Raw genomic sequence first — 17,329 nt, forward strand, 5'->3', positions numbered from 1 at the left:
CCCAGCGTGATAAAGTTGATTGTATCCATATGACTGTTACACAAATGATTAATGTAAGTGGTTTTGTTTTTTATTTGCCAGCTCTAAATGATTGGGTTAAGTTTAGGCAACGTAAGAAAGTTCAATAATGATTGTTGTAAAAAAAACAATTACAGAGTTGTCTGAAAGGCCTTTGCAAACCAAGTCCATATTTTTTGTTTTCGTTCAGATATCGCTTTTTTTCTTCCCCTGTCTCCGCTGTCTTTAAGTTAATCTTTACTTTAAGACACTGAGTAGTCTGTAACTGTGTCTGTCACGTTAATCGGTGTTTTAAGCCCCCAACGTCTAGGATTAGGCAATGGTTATGGTTAGGGTTAGGTTAGGGTTAAAACACAATGCACAGGAGATGCCTTGTCCAAGCTTTAAAAATAATTTTAAAAAATAAAAATAAAAAGGTGGATGAAGGAGAGGCTTGGCTGGGGTCAGGCACCTAAAACTGGAATGCAACAATTTAAAACCAAGAGTATAAAAGGGATAGTAAGGGCTGATGAAAATTAAAACAGTGAGTACTATGCGGATTATTTCGTGGTTGCATTCTATTCAAAGTCAAAACCTGCTAGCAACTGAATTAATTACATGGGGGCAATGATAGCACTAGTCCTAAACAGGGCTAATGAAAGGGAAAGCAGATGCAAATAAGGCTATATGGTACATTGGTATGGTAAATCTGGCACATTTACATGTTGGACTCAAGTGCTCATGTCAATTAATGTGCATTGTCCCTTCTTAAATAAATAAACATAAAACCTAAACATTAGCAAGAAGCTATCGTGTATAAATCTGTTGATAAATTTTTTTTAAATTTAAATAAGTTGTCTTTCATAAAATCACTGCCTGGCCTGTTATTTTTTAACACAGTATCAAAAACACACATAGATATTGAATGATATTTGCCCCCTCGGCTGTTTGTTGGTCCTGAAAGGTCTTGACGCAGCAAATGTCACCCATTGATATTCAGATTTCCTCAGATATTGGTGCAGCAGGCAGCATTTGAGTATTACGTATTTGGAGCAAGTCCCAAACTGATGCTGCAGTTTATCATATCCCACATATCCAGCACTATAATTGCTTTTCTTAGAACCGGTGGAATGTAATTAACTTAATTTCCTCAAATATTGTACCAAAGCACAAATTTGAGGTTGTAGCACAATTTATTTTTTCTCTATTACCCTCCTACGTTCATTCCCTCCCTTCCGTCTGCTTGCCATCCTTCCTTCTTTTCCTTGTCAACTGATCTTATTTATTGTATTTACATATGAGCAGTAACCCAACCTTTGTAGCACATTAACTATACTAAGTTAAAACAGTGGAAGACAAGAAGGCCGTTGCATATAAACAGTTTTGGACAACCAAGCAATGCCGTCATCAATCATCATTTTCAATATATATACATCTAAAGATCCACAGTAAATAAGTAAAGTACAGTATTTAGACAGTAAATCTATGTGTTGTATGTCAGTCTGGACAGGATTGCACAAACTTTCGGTCTAATTGCAGATTCTGTTTCCTGTAGAGCTTCCCCTGCATGTCAGAGGAGACAAAGCAGAGGAAAGAGAGGGAAACATTTTTCAAGATGATGACGAGTCTTTCATTATTTTACCTGTAAGGCTTTAAACTAGGAACAATGTTTTTAAGAAATCATAGACAAAGCCAGTACCAGTCAACCCAATCGCCAGACAAGAGGGACAATATTTGACGGTTTTGCAAACCCTTGATTATGTTCAATGATATCTTTTTTATATCCAATGCCAGTTTTGATGCTAAACAAACACATACAGTATAATAGAGTAATAATAGAGTGAGTAAAGTGATGACATGGTCACCAATGGTAACCAAAGTATCTCGCGTAAAGGACTTTCCCGGAGATTACACTGTAGTACCAGAATCGTCTTATTGTTGAACTTCAGTTAAATTACCTTTTTCACATCATGTGTACTGCAGTATGTGCTCAAGAGTGTATATGAGGGGTGTGTACTTTCACGTAGACGTTCACATCTCTCTGCAGTGGCACAGCCAGTTTTACTCCCTTGGATGACTGTGTTTCCATGATTCCTTGTTTTAGTGTGACCCACCATATGGCTCAGCTCTTTTACACTTATGAGCTCATCTCAGGTCCATTCACATCTTTCCTAGAAACACTGCCAGCTCAGGCTGGAAACCTGTACGTTTATCTATCCTGCTTCCGTTACAAATTTGCGGGGACCAATCACAAACTGGCTTATACACCTGGTGTGCTATTGGCGGGTTTAACACGGTGACGATAGAGAAGCGACCAAGCAGCTTTTTGTTAACATTCAACAAGCCGGCCACCGAAGCGCAGCAACCCGTTGATGCCGCTGTTGCTGCTACGTCACCTGGAATGTTGGTCTGATTGGTTGAAGGACTATCCAATTGCGTACAGAGTCATTTGAACTATGCCCGTTGATCACGCCTCTTGTGCAGTAGAAAATACAGAGCAGACTCCCCAGAATAATGTTCAATCTTAAAATATTGAGCTTGGTCTAGTGATAGCCAGACTACTTCAAATAGACATTTAGCACAGTTTAAGGGCATCACTGGTTAACTCCATGATACAATATAGTGACACAGCACTGTGTCACCCTCTGGTTTGCACTGTTTTGTTCAGTTGCCCAACATTTTGTGTCTAAAGTTTCTTCTCCCCTTAAAGAAAAAAATGTATTGCATCTCCAAGATTCTCCCAAAAAATCCTGATACTCATAAACAAAAGAATTTGTGGTGCACATCTGGAGTTCCCTCAGATTAAACATCCCGAATGTGACCTGAGCTGGAAACGATTTGTTCACCGGCAGTGTCGTCACTCCTGCCAAGAGGCAAGAGGGCGGGGTGGGGATGGTGGTGGTGTTGGGGTAGGGTGTGGAGTAATGATTCCTGTGAAAGGATATGGTGAATATACAGAGTTCCTCTGGTCTAAAGATTTGGTTGGGTAGTAGTATGATACATGGTTGTGTTTGAAGATGTAATCTGCCGTTTGATTTCCATTCAACGGGCAGGATGGGAGGGTGCCGGGTCCCTGCTCCCCTGGGCTACGACATTCAACTCATATCAGGGTCAGGCAGCCTCTCTTATAAACAATGATTAAAACACTGGCAATGGCTGCCCGGCTAAAAGCTCATGCTGACAAGATCCAACAGGATGGAGGGACACTATGGAAGACGAGCCTAAAGTGAAATTAAAGTCCATAATGTACATCTGCATGATTCTAAATGAGGTCCACTTTGTGGGTCTATTTACAGATATATTTGATCTTAAATTAAACAATGATTCCCTTCCTCTTTACCTCTGTCATCTGTTTATTGAATAGTCTTTAAATCTGCAAAAGAGGATGACATGTCATTTATTGTTAACATCATCAAAGCATGCAGTGCAGGACTGTGCTTATCTCAGCATCTAAAACATATGCGCTAGGTCCAGAGAGTTTTATAACAACCAGACAGAGAAAGAAAAGGAGACTGATGTCAGTAGCTGTAGCCCCACATGGAGCCCGTATGGAAAAACCCAATGATTGCACACAATAACACAAGAATGAGATGTGTGGTTTCATCTAGCAGCATTCATTTTCTCCTATTTTCCATTTAAACATAATTATTGACTTTCATATTTTCAATGTTAGATCTCTGGTAAAAAAAAAGAAAAAACCCCACAACAATCAGAATCAGAATCAGAATCACTTTATTTGCCAAATGCATCAACAGACACACAGGAGTTTGACATGGCAATCGGTAACACAGAAGCTCGACAAACGAACAGCATATGCGTATAGCTGCATTTAGCATGCTTAAAACAATTAAACAACACAGCTATTGTGCTGTTACAGGATGGTATACTGTATGTAAAATTATTAGAGAAATGTAAAGGCAATAATGAGTGCATTTTTGAATACATTTGGCATTGTTTCTGTATGATAATCACAGTGAAATTATTCCAACAAAGGCAGACTTAAAACATACCCTGTTTGATGCACACCAAGAGCTTTTCCAGAGCAATTCCATAGGAAGTAAAACCTCTTGGAGACATCCTTAAATGAACATTTGAAAACTGTAATTAGAGCATCATCTGTGGCAATACCAGTGTCACGACACACAAGTGTTGCTCTGTCATCCCCTTGCCAAACTCGAGCAGTGTTTCTGAATGAATGGCAACAAAACATGAAAACATATCCGAAAGAATTTGTTAAATCTGATTTAACTGACTCTTTTGCATGTCTGATAGGAGCACAGCAAGCTGGGTAATCTTAGGGGGGGCTGTTGGGCTGGCTCATAACTGCCCTTTGCCCTGCAGAGCACTTAGTGGCTGTCTTATCAGATAAAAGCAAAAACTGAAGGTAAAAGCTTTAAACTAATGAAATGGAAATGATGTTATCAGATTCATCTGTTGCTCATTTAACTGCCCGGTCCTCATGTAGCGAGTTTTCAAACAGAGGTGAGCCTTTTCTCTCAACTGCTGCAATAGTCTGCAGCACTTAATGTGAGCTCATTTTTGTGAAATTCATTGTTGTCTATTCATCTTTAAATCACAACTATCACAGCATTATGGATTGATAATTCTGCACTCTACTTCATGAGGTCTTTATTGATATAGTCCATTCCATTTTGGAGTCTAATTTTGACATTAATGCAGAACAGCAGGGTGTCCAGCAGCAGCACAAGCCTCTTTCAGACCCCCCTGACTTGGCAAGCAAATCAGAAATAGTAAAATAGTTATTTTTTTGTTTTTTTACGAAAGTGGCTTTTTGTAAAGCCAACTCCAGAATAAGGGATTACATGTTTATGCTTCTGTCAATTTAATGTGACACAATTATATGCTGGCTTTATTGAAATACCCTCTGATTTCAACAATGCTGAAGAAATGTGGCCGTGGCATCATGTAGTTATACTGCATGCAGTCATTTTGTGGGTTTGAATTTGTTTGTTGTGGTTTTGGAGTAATTCTCAATTTGACTACGACAAAATGACAGGGTTTGTAATTTTGAACTCAAGGTCCAAGTTTCTATACTATGTTGTTTATACACTAAAATGTATAAAGAGTGGCAAGAGGTCTGCAGACAAGTCGACTACTTGAAAAATGTCCTTTCGTTTTGAGCTTGTCTGTCAATTCATATTGTTCACCAGGCCCTGTTGAATGTCAGACAGTTAATTGCTGCCTGCTCTTTCATTACTGCCAGTGTAGCGATATGTGTCTATTGACTGGAGAGTATATTTATCTGAACAGACTTGTGAGTTGAAGTGTAAAGAAATGACTAAGTTAAGTGCAGTAAAATGTTGATGCGTAATACACGTAAGTTTATGTTTAATGTAATGTAAATGTAGGGCAGTAAATCAAACAGATGCCCCTTTTTATGTACATACGTAATGCATTATTGTTTGCAGAGGCCAACCTTTATATTTAGTGCAACATGATAACCTCTGTGTAAGTAAATGAGATATTTCCATATATGTTGTTGCAACCTGGAGAGAAATGGCACTAGGATTTACACAGTTTTTTTCCATTTTCTTTCTCCTCTACTCTCATTCTCTCTCCCTCCCACTTTCATTCTTTCCTCTTCTCCTTTCATCTGCAAACTGAACCTTCCCAGAGCACGCTCAGTATCTTAAGTGAAGATTAGGAACACTCTTGTTTGCTATTGTCCTGCAGCCCATCAGAATCCTGGCAGTGAGTTACTGAAACATTTGATATTGAAGAGATGGGGCTGTTGTTGAAGCTTCCTGGAGATTAAACATGCATCGTATTCCCCCAACACCACTGCCCACCATCCTAATCAACTGCCATGACTCCCAATCATGTAGATACTAAGGATGGGTCATTAGGTTAAATAGATGGAAAGCAGGAAAGAAATAAGGACGGAAAGAAATAGCAAACAATAAAGCACAGAAGACAAATCTACTTCTAACTTGAACATCCATAAGCCTTAGGTTTTTTTTTTTTTTAAATGGACCTTGATTTTGAGAGAAGGGACTTTCTCAGACATCAAAAAGAGATGCTAATTGCCATGAGTGGAACCCATAAAAAGGTTTTATGGGTCGAAGTAATTCTGTCCACAGCAGGACGACAAAATGAATGAATTCTTTGTTGAGGTCCATACAGTATATGAATTCACTTCATTTGTGCCTGTCCTCTTTCCCCAGGCCATGTAGAGAGCAGAGCAGTTGCAGATGGCTTGTTTCAGGAAACCACGGGCCCAAAAGGGATCCCTCTTTGCTGTGCATTTAGTATACAAACTACAAAGGCAGGCTGCGGTCAGCACACCCTTGTGAAAGGGGCTAAAATAGTGTCAGCAGGATGTCCAACAGACTGCAGGCAAGCAAAGGAGAGAGCAGAGTACCAACCAACATTTGAAAGAGAGGGGAACACACTCGGTGCACTACTGACTCACCTTCTTCTACAATGAAAGGGAATTACAGAAAATAAAATATTAATATTTGCTCTTATCGACAAACATCAGTCTAATAACTGCACTTTCATTCAAAGCCATTTCAGATGTAATTTACCAGAAAATACCGTCATTTTTTTTCCGAATCTACTGTGGGAAATGGCAATTCGCCAAACTCCTCCTATCAGGAGCAATTGTCCAATCATAGCTAAGCAACCGTAACTAGGCACGGTCTGTCTCAACATGCTTAAACAATATTTATTGGGATCTACTAGGAGCAATATTGAGTATACAAAGAGTTTTGAGGTTCACATCTTTTAAAATCGATGAACACAACAGCAAAAGTGCAAAGAATGGATTGAAGAGTTTGTCTGCTGTAACCATTGGCTGTAGGCTAACATAAGCTAGTAACATTAGCAGGCCTGGCTAACTAGTTAACTGCAAAAAGTGATAAGTGCAAAAGTGCCAAAGTAGTAGAATATATACAAGGACAAACACCCACTGATACTCTCTTCAGGTTTTTAATCCCCTAAGGGAATCATGCTGGGCAGCTTCAGTTCTTTCTGTAGCATGTTCCAGGTTGAGGGGCAGAGTAGGACAAGACCTTTTTACTAAATTCTTTACGGACTGAGGGGATGGAGAGTTTGATGAAGCCCTGGGATCGTAGGTTATGGCAACACTGTTTACGTGACATGTAAGTGGATAAGTAATGGAGCAGCAGTCCAAGGATGGATTTATAAATGAAGTTATACCAGTGCAAAGTTCTGCACATGGATGATCACCAGTTAACTTAGGAATACAGAGTACAATGGTGTGTGCTGGGTTCACAACCGGTAATTAACCTCAGAGCTCCGTGATAGACTGTGTCCAACAGATGAAGAGACTGAGCCGAAGTGTTTATGTCCAAAACATCCCCATTGTCCAGTAGAGGCAAGAAAGTGGCAGCAACAATGATTCCTGGAAACAGGATTGGTTCCTAAAAAAAGAAGCCCAATTTTAATTTCATTTTCCTTAAAAGATGATCAATATGAAATTTGAAAGAAAGAAAGGCTTTCATCTATTGTGTTGCCTAAATATTTGCAGCTGGTCACAATCTCAGTAGGGGTACCTTGTGACGACATGATGCAGGGAAGAATAGCTGGCACCTTTTTTTGTTAGAAAAGAACATGGCTTTGGTTTTGTCTGCATTTAACACTAGACTGAGGTGAAACAGGTGTGACTGAATAGTGTCAAATGCAGACTGCAGATGTTCAAATGCCAGGGCAACAGTGCTTACACAACAATATGCAATGTTAATAGCTGCATAAAGATGTACAGAGGCATTCATATTTTGACCCACATCATTTACATAAATAGTAGGGTGGGTCAGAGCTGGTTCCTCTTATGTAAGAGCCCGGGGCCCCCGTCTGGAGCCAGGCCCAGATGGAGGGCTCGTCAGCGAGCGCCTGGTGGCCGGGTTTGCCACGGAGCCCGGCCGGGCACAGCCCAAAAAGCTACGTGGTGGACATCTCTCCATCCCATGGGCCCACCACCTGTGGGAGGAACCGCTGGGGTCAGGTGCGCTGCCACATGGGTGGCAGTGAAGGTCAGGGGCCTCGACGGACCAGACCCAGGCAGCAGAGGCTGGCTCTGGGGACGTGGAATGTCACCTCTCTGTGGGGGAAGGAGCGCTTGCGCTACCGGTTAGATCTGGTGGGGCTTACCTCTACGCACAGTCTTGGTTCTGGAACCATACTCCTGGATAGGGGTTGGACTCTTTTCTTCTCCGGAGTTGCCCAGGGTGTGAGGCGCCGGGCGGGTGTGGGGATACTCACAAGCCCACACAAGCGTTGGAGTTTAACCCGGTGGACGAGAGGTTCGCCTCCCTACGCCTGCGGGTTGTGGGGGGGAAAACTCTGACTGTTGTTTGTGCATATGCACCGAACAAGAGTTCGGAGTATTTGGCCTTCTTGGAGACCTTGAGTGGAGTCCTGCATGGGGCTCCAGTCGGGGACTCCATAGTTCTGCTGGGGGACTTCAACGCGCACGTGGGTAATGATGGAGACACATGGAGAGGCGTGATTGGGAGGAACGGCCTCCCTGATCTAAACCAGAGTGGTTGTTTGTTGTTGGACTTTTGTGCTAGTCATGGATTGTCTATAACGACCACCATGTTCGAACATAGGGATGCTCATAAGTGTACTTGGTACCAGAGCACCCTAGGCCAAAGGTCAATGATCGATTTTATAATCGTTTCATCTGATCTGAGGCCTTATGTTTTGGACACTCAGGTGAAGAGAGGGGCGGAGCTGTCAACCGATCACCATCTGGTGGTGAGTTGGGTAAGGGGGTGGGGGAAGACTCTGGACAGACCTGGTAAGCCCAAACGGGTAGTGCGGGTAAATTGGGAACGTCTGGAGGAGGCCCCTGTCCGACAGACTTTCAACTCACACCTCCGGCGGAGCTTTTCGTGCATCCCTGTGGAGGCTGGGGGCATTGAACCCGAGTGGACAATGTTCAAAGTTTCCATTGCTGAAGCTGCGGTGAGGAGCTGTGGTCTTAGGGTCTTAGGTGCCTCAAGGGGCGGTAACCCACGAACACCGTGGTGGACACCGGTGGTCAGGGAAGCCGTCCGACTGAAGAATGAGTCTTTCCGGGATATGTTATCCCAGACGACTCCGGAGGCAGTTGCAAGGTACCGAAGGGCCCGAAGGGCTGCAGCCTCTGCCGTGAAAGAGGCAAAGCAGCGTGTGTGGGAGAAGTTTGGAGAAGACATGGAGAAGGACTTTCGGTCGGCACCAAGGTACTTCTGGAAAACCGTTCGCCACCTCAGGAGGGGGAAGCGGGGAACCATCCAAGCTGTGTACAGTAAGGATGGGACGCTGTTGACCTCAACTGAGGAGGTAATAGGGCGGTGGAAGGAGCACTTTGAGGAACTCCTAAATCCGACTAATACGCCTCTATGGTAGAGGCAGAGCTGGAGGATGAGGGGGGGATTGGCATCAATTTCCCTGGTGGAGGTTGCTGAGGTAGTTAAACAACTCCACAGTGGCAAAGTCCCCAGGAATTGATGAGATCCGTCCAGAAATGCTTAAAGCTCTGGGTGTGGAGGGGTTGTCTTGGTTGACACGCCTCTTCAACATTGCGTGGAAGTCTGGGACGGTGCCTAAGGAGTGGCAGACCGGGGTGGTGGTTCCCCCTTTTAAAAAAGGGGGGACCAGAAGCTGTGTGCCACTACAGGGGTATCACACTTCTCAGCCTCCCGGTAAAGTCTACTCCAAGGTGCTGGAAAGGAGGGTTCGGTCGATAGTCGAATCTCAGGTTGAAGAGGAACAATGCGGATTCCGTCCCTGGTCGTGGAACAACGGACCAGATCTTTACTCTCGCAAGGATCCTGGAGGGAGCCTGGGAGTATGCCCAACCAGTCTACATGTGTTTTGTGGATCTGGAGAAGGCGTATGACCGGGTGCCCCCGGGAGATACTGTGGAGGTGCTGCGGGAGTACGGGGTGAGGGGGTCCCTTCTCAGGGCCATCCAATCTCTGTACGACCAAAGCGAGAGCTGTGTCCGGGTTCTCGGCAGTAAGTCGGACTCGTTTCAGGTGAGAGTTGGCCTCCGCCAGGGCTGCGCTTGTCACCAATCCTGTTTGTAGTATTTATGGACAGGATATCGAGGCGTAGTCGGGTGGAGAGGAGTTGCAGTTCGGTGGGCTGGGGATCTCGCCGCTGCTTTTTGCAGATGATGTGGTCCTGATGGCATCATCGGCCTGTGACCTTCAGCACTCACTGGATCGGCTCGCAGCCGAGTGTGAAGCGGCTGGGATGAGGATCAGCACCTCTAAATCGGAGGCCGTGGTTCTCAGCAGGAAACCGATGGAGTGCCTTCTCCAGGTAGGGAATGAGTCCTTACCCCCAAGTGAAGGAGTTCAAGTACCTTGGGGTCTTGTTCGCGAAAGTGAGGGACAATGGAGCGGGAGATTGGTCGGAGAATCGGCACAGCAGGTGCGGTATTACATTCAATTTATCGCACCGCTAGATGTAAAAAGAGAGCTGAGCCAGAAGGCAAAGCTCTCAATCTACCGGTCAGTTTTTGTTCCTACCTCACCTATGGTCATGAAGGCTGGGTCATGACCGAAAGAACAAGATCCAGGGTACAAGCGGCCGAAATGGGTTTCCTCAGGAGGGTAGCTGGCGTCTCCCTTAGAGATAGGGTGAGAAGCTCAGTTATCCGTGAGGAGCTCGGAGTAGAGCCGCTGCTCCTTTGCGTCAAAAGGAGCCAGTTGAGGTGGTTCGGGCATCTGGTAAGGATGCCCCCTGGGCGCCTCCCTAGGGAGGTGTTCCAGGCACGTCCAGCTGGGAGGAGGCCTCAGGGGGGACCCAGGACTAGGTGGAGGGATTATATCTCTAACCTGGCCTGGGAACGCCTCGGGATCCCCCAGTCGGAGCTGGTTAATGTGGCCCGGGAAAGGGAAGTTTGGGGTCCCCTGCTGGAGCTGCTACCCCCGCGACCCGACCCCGGATAAGCGGATGAAGATGGACAGTTGTCGTTTTGGCCTTCAAAAGCAAATAAATTAAAATTTCCTTCTGACAACTTTGTCTGAAATCAAAGACCAGATGTTTCAAAATTACTATACATTTCAATAATACATCAGCCATCAATATTGTTGTTAACTGCATATGTGCCATGCTGAAATGAAAGGTTAACAGGTGGAGCAACAGTAACTAATTAGATGCAATGTCAATGTTGACTGCTGAACAGTCTCACTGGGATAAACAGAGAGTATGGCATACTGGGGCATTTAGACAGTGGCTTTTGAACCCATCTTTACCAAATTTGATCTATATAAAATTTTCTATATTTCATCTTACTCATGAACTGGCTTATGTCAATAGCCTGCAACTTCTCAGTTTATGGATTAATGGATGTCCTTTGGCCCCAAATACTTCCATTCTCAGAGGATTTCACATTAAACTGAGTGTAAATTGGTTTGGGGCATTAAAACGCTATTAAATCTGTATTACACTTTGTAGGCTCAAATTCACATCTCATATTTTGCCATCGACCCCGTGCAGTTGTTGCTGTCTCTGAGCTAGACACTGTGAAAGTCCAGCTGTGCAGAAATTTATCTTGCCATTCCATACTGATTACAAGCCAGCCCACGTTTGACCATCATTAGTTGATTGCGGTATGTCTCTTTGGTAGTGGTCAACTTTAATTATCACACTGTAGTGATATTTTACAGATAAGGTATGTTACTTGTGCTTACTCACTGACTAATATCAAAAACAGAGCCCTGCTCCTCCTACACAGGCAACAATGTAGCTTTATGCCGCTCCTAATTTCGCAGAATCACATGCTGTTTTTAACTTTTAGCATTGTTTTTATGTCAAAGTTGGCATTCCTGTAATATTAAAACATTCTTGTACAGCTATTTTCCAGCCTGACCTGAAAGGATGTGATTAACAATGAGATGCCACAAGAGACAGATGAATTTTTCCACCATTTTGGCTCACTTGACACTATTTTGACTCCTCAGTGCCTCAACACCAGATGCTTTGTTCTGCTTGTTTCTGGCATTTCTACACTTAATAGAGTGCAAGGGAGATTTATATATTGATATATTTCTTTGATTCTTTTAAAGCCTGACATGTTTTACTTTAATACAGATTAAATTGGATAAGGATGCTTTAGTTCTTGCTCAAAAGAAGAGGCCAGCTATTATTACAGGTATCGTGTAAATATACTGTAAATCACACTATTTCAAAATGTCTGGATTGGATTTTACTCTAGTAGATCATTGACCCCTCTTACTCAACTACAAAAACAAGAAGTATTTTATAACAGTGCTGTGACTCAGGTTAAATTACCATCCAAATATTTGCCCAGAAGTGTGGCAGATTATTAAAGTCCCATGGGCGACTCAAATGAGGTGAGGACAAACTCCAAACGAATGTGAGATGATATGACCTCAGTCTTGGGACGCTAGTGCTTAAATTGGATTGAAATGGAACCTTAGGGTGACCCATGTGGGAGTAAATGTGAAAAACAGGGCAGCAAGAACTGAGTATATCAAGTGTGAGCAAAGCTGTTGGTTTGCTTGCCTTCCCTTGTGTGTGTGTGTGTGTGTGTGTGTGTGCAGGCTCATGTAATAAAAAGGATGAAACTCCAGTGATATCGTTAACAGAGACTGGACATTTTTCTTAAATTGCATGGGCAGCCGAGCTACACAGGCCATAGTGGAATATGAAAAATGACCCAAAGGCAGAGTTATGTTTCTGTGGTCTAACATTTTTTATTTTAGTGTATTGCAAATGTCTTTAGACTTTAGGTATGGATGTGTATCAATAACTTCTTATATTTCTCAAAAGAGAAATACTGTCTACAGTACCCAATTTCCTTCATAGACTAGTGCCCTCGCTTTAGTATCTGACTGAGGAATGACTGTTTCCTGGGGATGTAATCTAAAGGAATCCTAGCCATCTGACATGGGATATTTCCTCTACCTCTGAAGCCATCCATTCCTTAACAGAAACATACACAGAAGAAGAGGCCCAGAATGGCCAAAAGCCCATAAACAACAAGGAGTAGGCTATGTAACACATTCAGTATTTTTGGCTCAGATCTTCATTAAGAAAATACTATGAACAAGATACAAACAAGAAGACCTTGACAGAGCCAGAACATCAATAAGTGTCCAAGTGAAGGCTACAGCATCTGTAGTTGTTTATATCTGTTTATCATTTGTCCTCTGGATATTCCTTCCTAGCAGAATAGTAAGTGCATTCACTGCTGACTAGCAGGTTTTCAGTGTTGGACTTTTTAACAAGCACATGGCCCTAACCTAGAGTCAAACCTGTTACTTTTTCAGACAGATGGGTGAAACTTAGGCTGCTTCCAATATTGTTGGACATAAATACACACTAACCTAGCATTATGTTTTTGATCCTAACAGGGTTATGTTGGAATGAAATCATGTTGAATTACTTTATTTTATTTTATTTACACTACCAGGGCTAGCAATCCTGCAGTACAGGGACAATGTTGCTCCTTTATTTCCATATCGCTGCAATGTACTTATAGATTTAGTCTTTAAGGATAATGTCAGCTATGTAGCCATCAAATGCATATACCCTTTTTCAAAACGTGTTTTCAAACAGCTAACATTAATAAGCTAGCCTTAGCTCATTAAATCTGCTGGGACAGTTGTCATTTTAGCCCACAAAATCCACCGTCATCAACATGCCATAGATGACCATTCCTGTAGAGCGAGACATCTATCATCTTACTCCCTGTTGTTAAAACATGGAAATCAGTTTGTTGTGTTGATTACCCATATTTCTTCTGAAATACGCTAGATTTTCAAATCAATTAGTATCTCAACAAAAACAACATATGACAACAAAGAAGTTCCAAAAGGACACAACCACTAGATGCCACTAGAATTTCTAGAATTAAACATATTCCTTTAGTTTCTTCCCTACCTTCACAGAGTCAGACCACATTCCACGGCAAGCAGGCTCCACAAATTCAAATTCAGATTTTCCCTCAAATGATTTGATTGGGTGATTATGCAAACAGAGCAATTCTCACTTACCCACTTTAAGACAAAAAATATAGCTAAGTCATAATGCAGCTCTATTTGCAGCATCTTTCTGGCTGTATTGAATTCAATGCAAGTACTATGGTAATTCTTAATAGAAACAAATGCACAAATAGGAACTATACACATGCATTAATGGAGAGATGTCAGAGGGGGCTGGCCATGGACAGGTGGGGGTTTGGTACCTTGCTCAAGGGCACCTCAGCAGTGCCCAATAGGTGGACTGGCACCTCTACGTATACTTGGTCCATACGGGGACTTGAACTGGTGACCCTCCGGTCCAGTGTGAGAAGCAGAATGAGCTACTGCCCCCTAATCATGGATGTACTGGCTGCAAAAAGAATATATGCTGTGCTTAACATTCTGTTTGAGAAGAGCCTGAAATGATTATGGAGGTGCCTCAAACGAGCATCTGCTTATGGAGTCAATAATGTGAGGCCAGACAAAACTAACATGAAATTGCTTAGTTCTTAATTCCCTTTATGTGTAAACAGTCTGCATTTAAAAGGATGTATTGCTTGAAGCAACACATAAACTGCTCTATTAAATTGACATAAAGGGTCTTTGAACCGTCCTTTAGTTGTGTAACTTTTAATTTTTATAATTAGTACATGGTACAACTTACTTCAATTTTTTCAACTTGTTTCTGTTGCATTATACCTCTATATGGTGTAAAAAAAATAATGTCTTTGTTAAGTGACAATCAAGAGTGGCTTTTGAAAAATTAGATTGAGACAGGCAAGAAACTCTAACCGGGGTGGTGGTTTGGTGACTGCGATGGAATTACACTTTTGAAGTAATTTTTTTCTATTGTTGGAATTGCACAACATTAGTTAAATGTTCTGTTTTGTAAAATAAGCATACATGTTAATTATATCACAGCCCACCTACAACTGAAGACATAGTCATAGTCTTTATTGCACTATACATTTTTTTTTTTTTTTTGCCTTTTCCATTTAAACCACCTTTGTGTTATTGCAGGCCTTCCTTGTGGTAAAGATTTCCCCCCTCACATCCAGCTGGGGTCCTAGTGCACACTGCTGTGTGCTTTTTAGCTAATAGTGAGCTGCTTGGCTCCTCTTGGTCCCAGACGACACATTTACACAGTGGCCCTGCCAGCAGGACCCGGGCCAGCCTATTCAACAAGCCCTGACAGCCATTAAATAAGAGTCCTTGACCCAGAATACTAAACTATAGCTAATATGACAAAGGGGTAGATGGAGAAGAAGAGAAACAGATCTTACTGTACAGTGATTTGTGGAAGATCCCGGCTCTGTAACTAAAACTGTGATACAGTGCATACAGTTTTCAGATCAAGTGTCAATCAATAGGGGGAAACAGGCAAACTGGTTCTTTTACACCAACAAATATTTTTGCATTACCACCTGCTTTATACATTGTTTAATATCTCATGTGATGACTTCATTTGATGTACAAAGAGACTACGTGAAACAGCTGGACAGAAAGAATTTGAGGATCCTGCCCTGTCGTATTCAATGAGGAATTTTACATAAATGTATGTTTTCAGCAGAGGCATAATCTTACTCGTCCCCATACATCCCCTCATTCCCATTTTTCTTCTACACTTAGTTTGTCACTCCAGCTGTGCTGTGTCCATAAACAAAGTCAGGTGGTAAAAGGGGTCACAACAGCTTTCTCTTGCAGCTGAGACTGATTAGGTTATCATGCTGTCTTTTGTTAAGCAAGGGGTGCCTATTGACCTGATGAGGAAACATGCTGGGGTCAGGGTAAGACTGCAAAGGGATGACATCAGGACCCTGAGAAACAACATCACTACTAATATCATTATAACAGCGAGTCAGACTGGGAGAGGTGGATTGCAAACATCCCACCACAGCTAGCTATGCCCCCAATAGTGCCCTCCACCCTGCAACCCCACCCAATGCATCCCCTGCCCTTCACCAAGTGCACTTAATATAATCATTTTATGAAAAAATACATGCTCTTCTACGATGTTTTAGTGGAGGGAGAATGACTCACTTAGCCTAGTCATCTGTAAACAAAGGAGTTTGTGGAATCACTAAGAGCTTTTCAGAACTCAGAGAGCTATTGAGTTTGGGTCCCCTTAGTGTGTGGCATACATCATGTCACACTTGTATCAAAGAATACTTCCGGCTTCTGAACTGGTTGCAGTTTCACTCTGGTTCCATATAGGCGAGTGCAGAATGAATGGTGGTCTATGGAGCTATACCCCTCAAAATCCACTTTTCTCAGGATATAATGTTTTGTCTAGTAATTTGAATGTCGCATTCGAAAGGGGAGGCTAAGAAAATACACACTGCTGGGTGTTAGAGTTTTTTATGGGCAACAACGACTCAACCTGTAAGAAATCGAAAGGACATAAGTACTCGTTCATTCAACTTTCAACCTATAATCCATGTTGAACTTGCAAAAACTACAATCAAATCTGAGATTTGTCAACGGCAATCAGGCGAAAGAAAAAAATCATTTTGCACTCGCCTGCGATCACCCCCAGTAGAACTCTGGTGGAACTACAACCAAATTCGGTACAATGGGGCTAAATAGGGAGTGAAATGGCGTCGACCAGCTCTGCTAGTATCCAGGCTACGCTACACCACTGATTAATTCTTCCTCCTCCTCCATTCAACCTGGGGTCTGATTTAATTTGGTCTCTGGCATGAAGTCTATTGTTGCCATTCCACAGAGAGCCAAAGAATCTGGGAAGCATTCTAAATTTTGGAGGGACCTGCTGACAGCTGCTGTACAACTTGGGCAGAGTCCAGACCCCTATCTTGTGGTCTGTGAAAGCTCCTCCAATGCCCTTATTGCACTTCAGATGTTGAGTGTCGTTTTCACTCAGCTCTCACCCAACGTAAACTTGCAGGACGTTCATTTACATAATTGCCTCCCCTCTCTGGAAAAGCTCTCATCACCTGCTGTCTGCTGTCGCCAATTAGAAGAGTGCGGGCATGTGACATAACTTGACGTTTGAACATGTGTGCCCATCTGTGTGTGTTTCTGTATGATTGTACATGTATGTCTGTAGGTATGAGGGAGCCATGTGTCTCTGTGTCTCTGGATGTTTACCCAATTACTGCTGGTCCCAAGTGGTCCCATGCTGAAAGACGTAATAGTTCTGCAGCCACAGAAACCATACCTTGTCCCCCATTGAAACATTTGCTGCAGGACTCACTTGTTACAATGACACGTATTATGCGTGCACACACACGCACACACACACACACACACACACACACACACACACACACACACACACACACACACACACACACACACACACACACACACACACACACACACATCCAACAGATAAGGGAAGG

This window comes from Sander vitreus, chromosome 4 (genome assembly GCF_031162955.1).
Source record: "Sander vitreus isolate 19-12246 chromosome 4, sanVit1, whole genome shotgun sequence".
Lineage (NCBI taxonomy): Eukaryota > Metazoa > Chordata > Actinopteri > Perciformes > Percidae > Sander > Sander vitreus.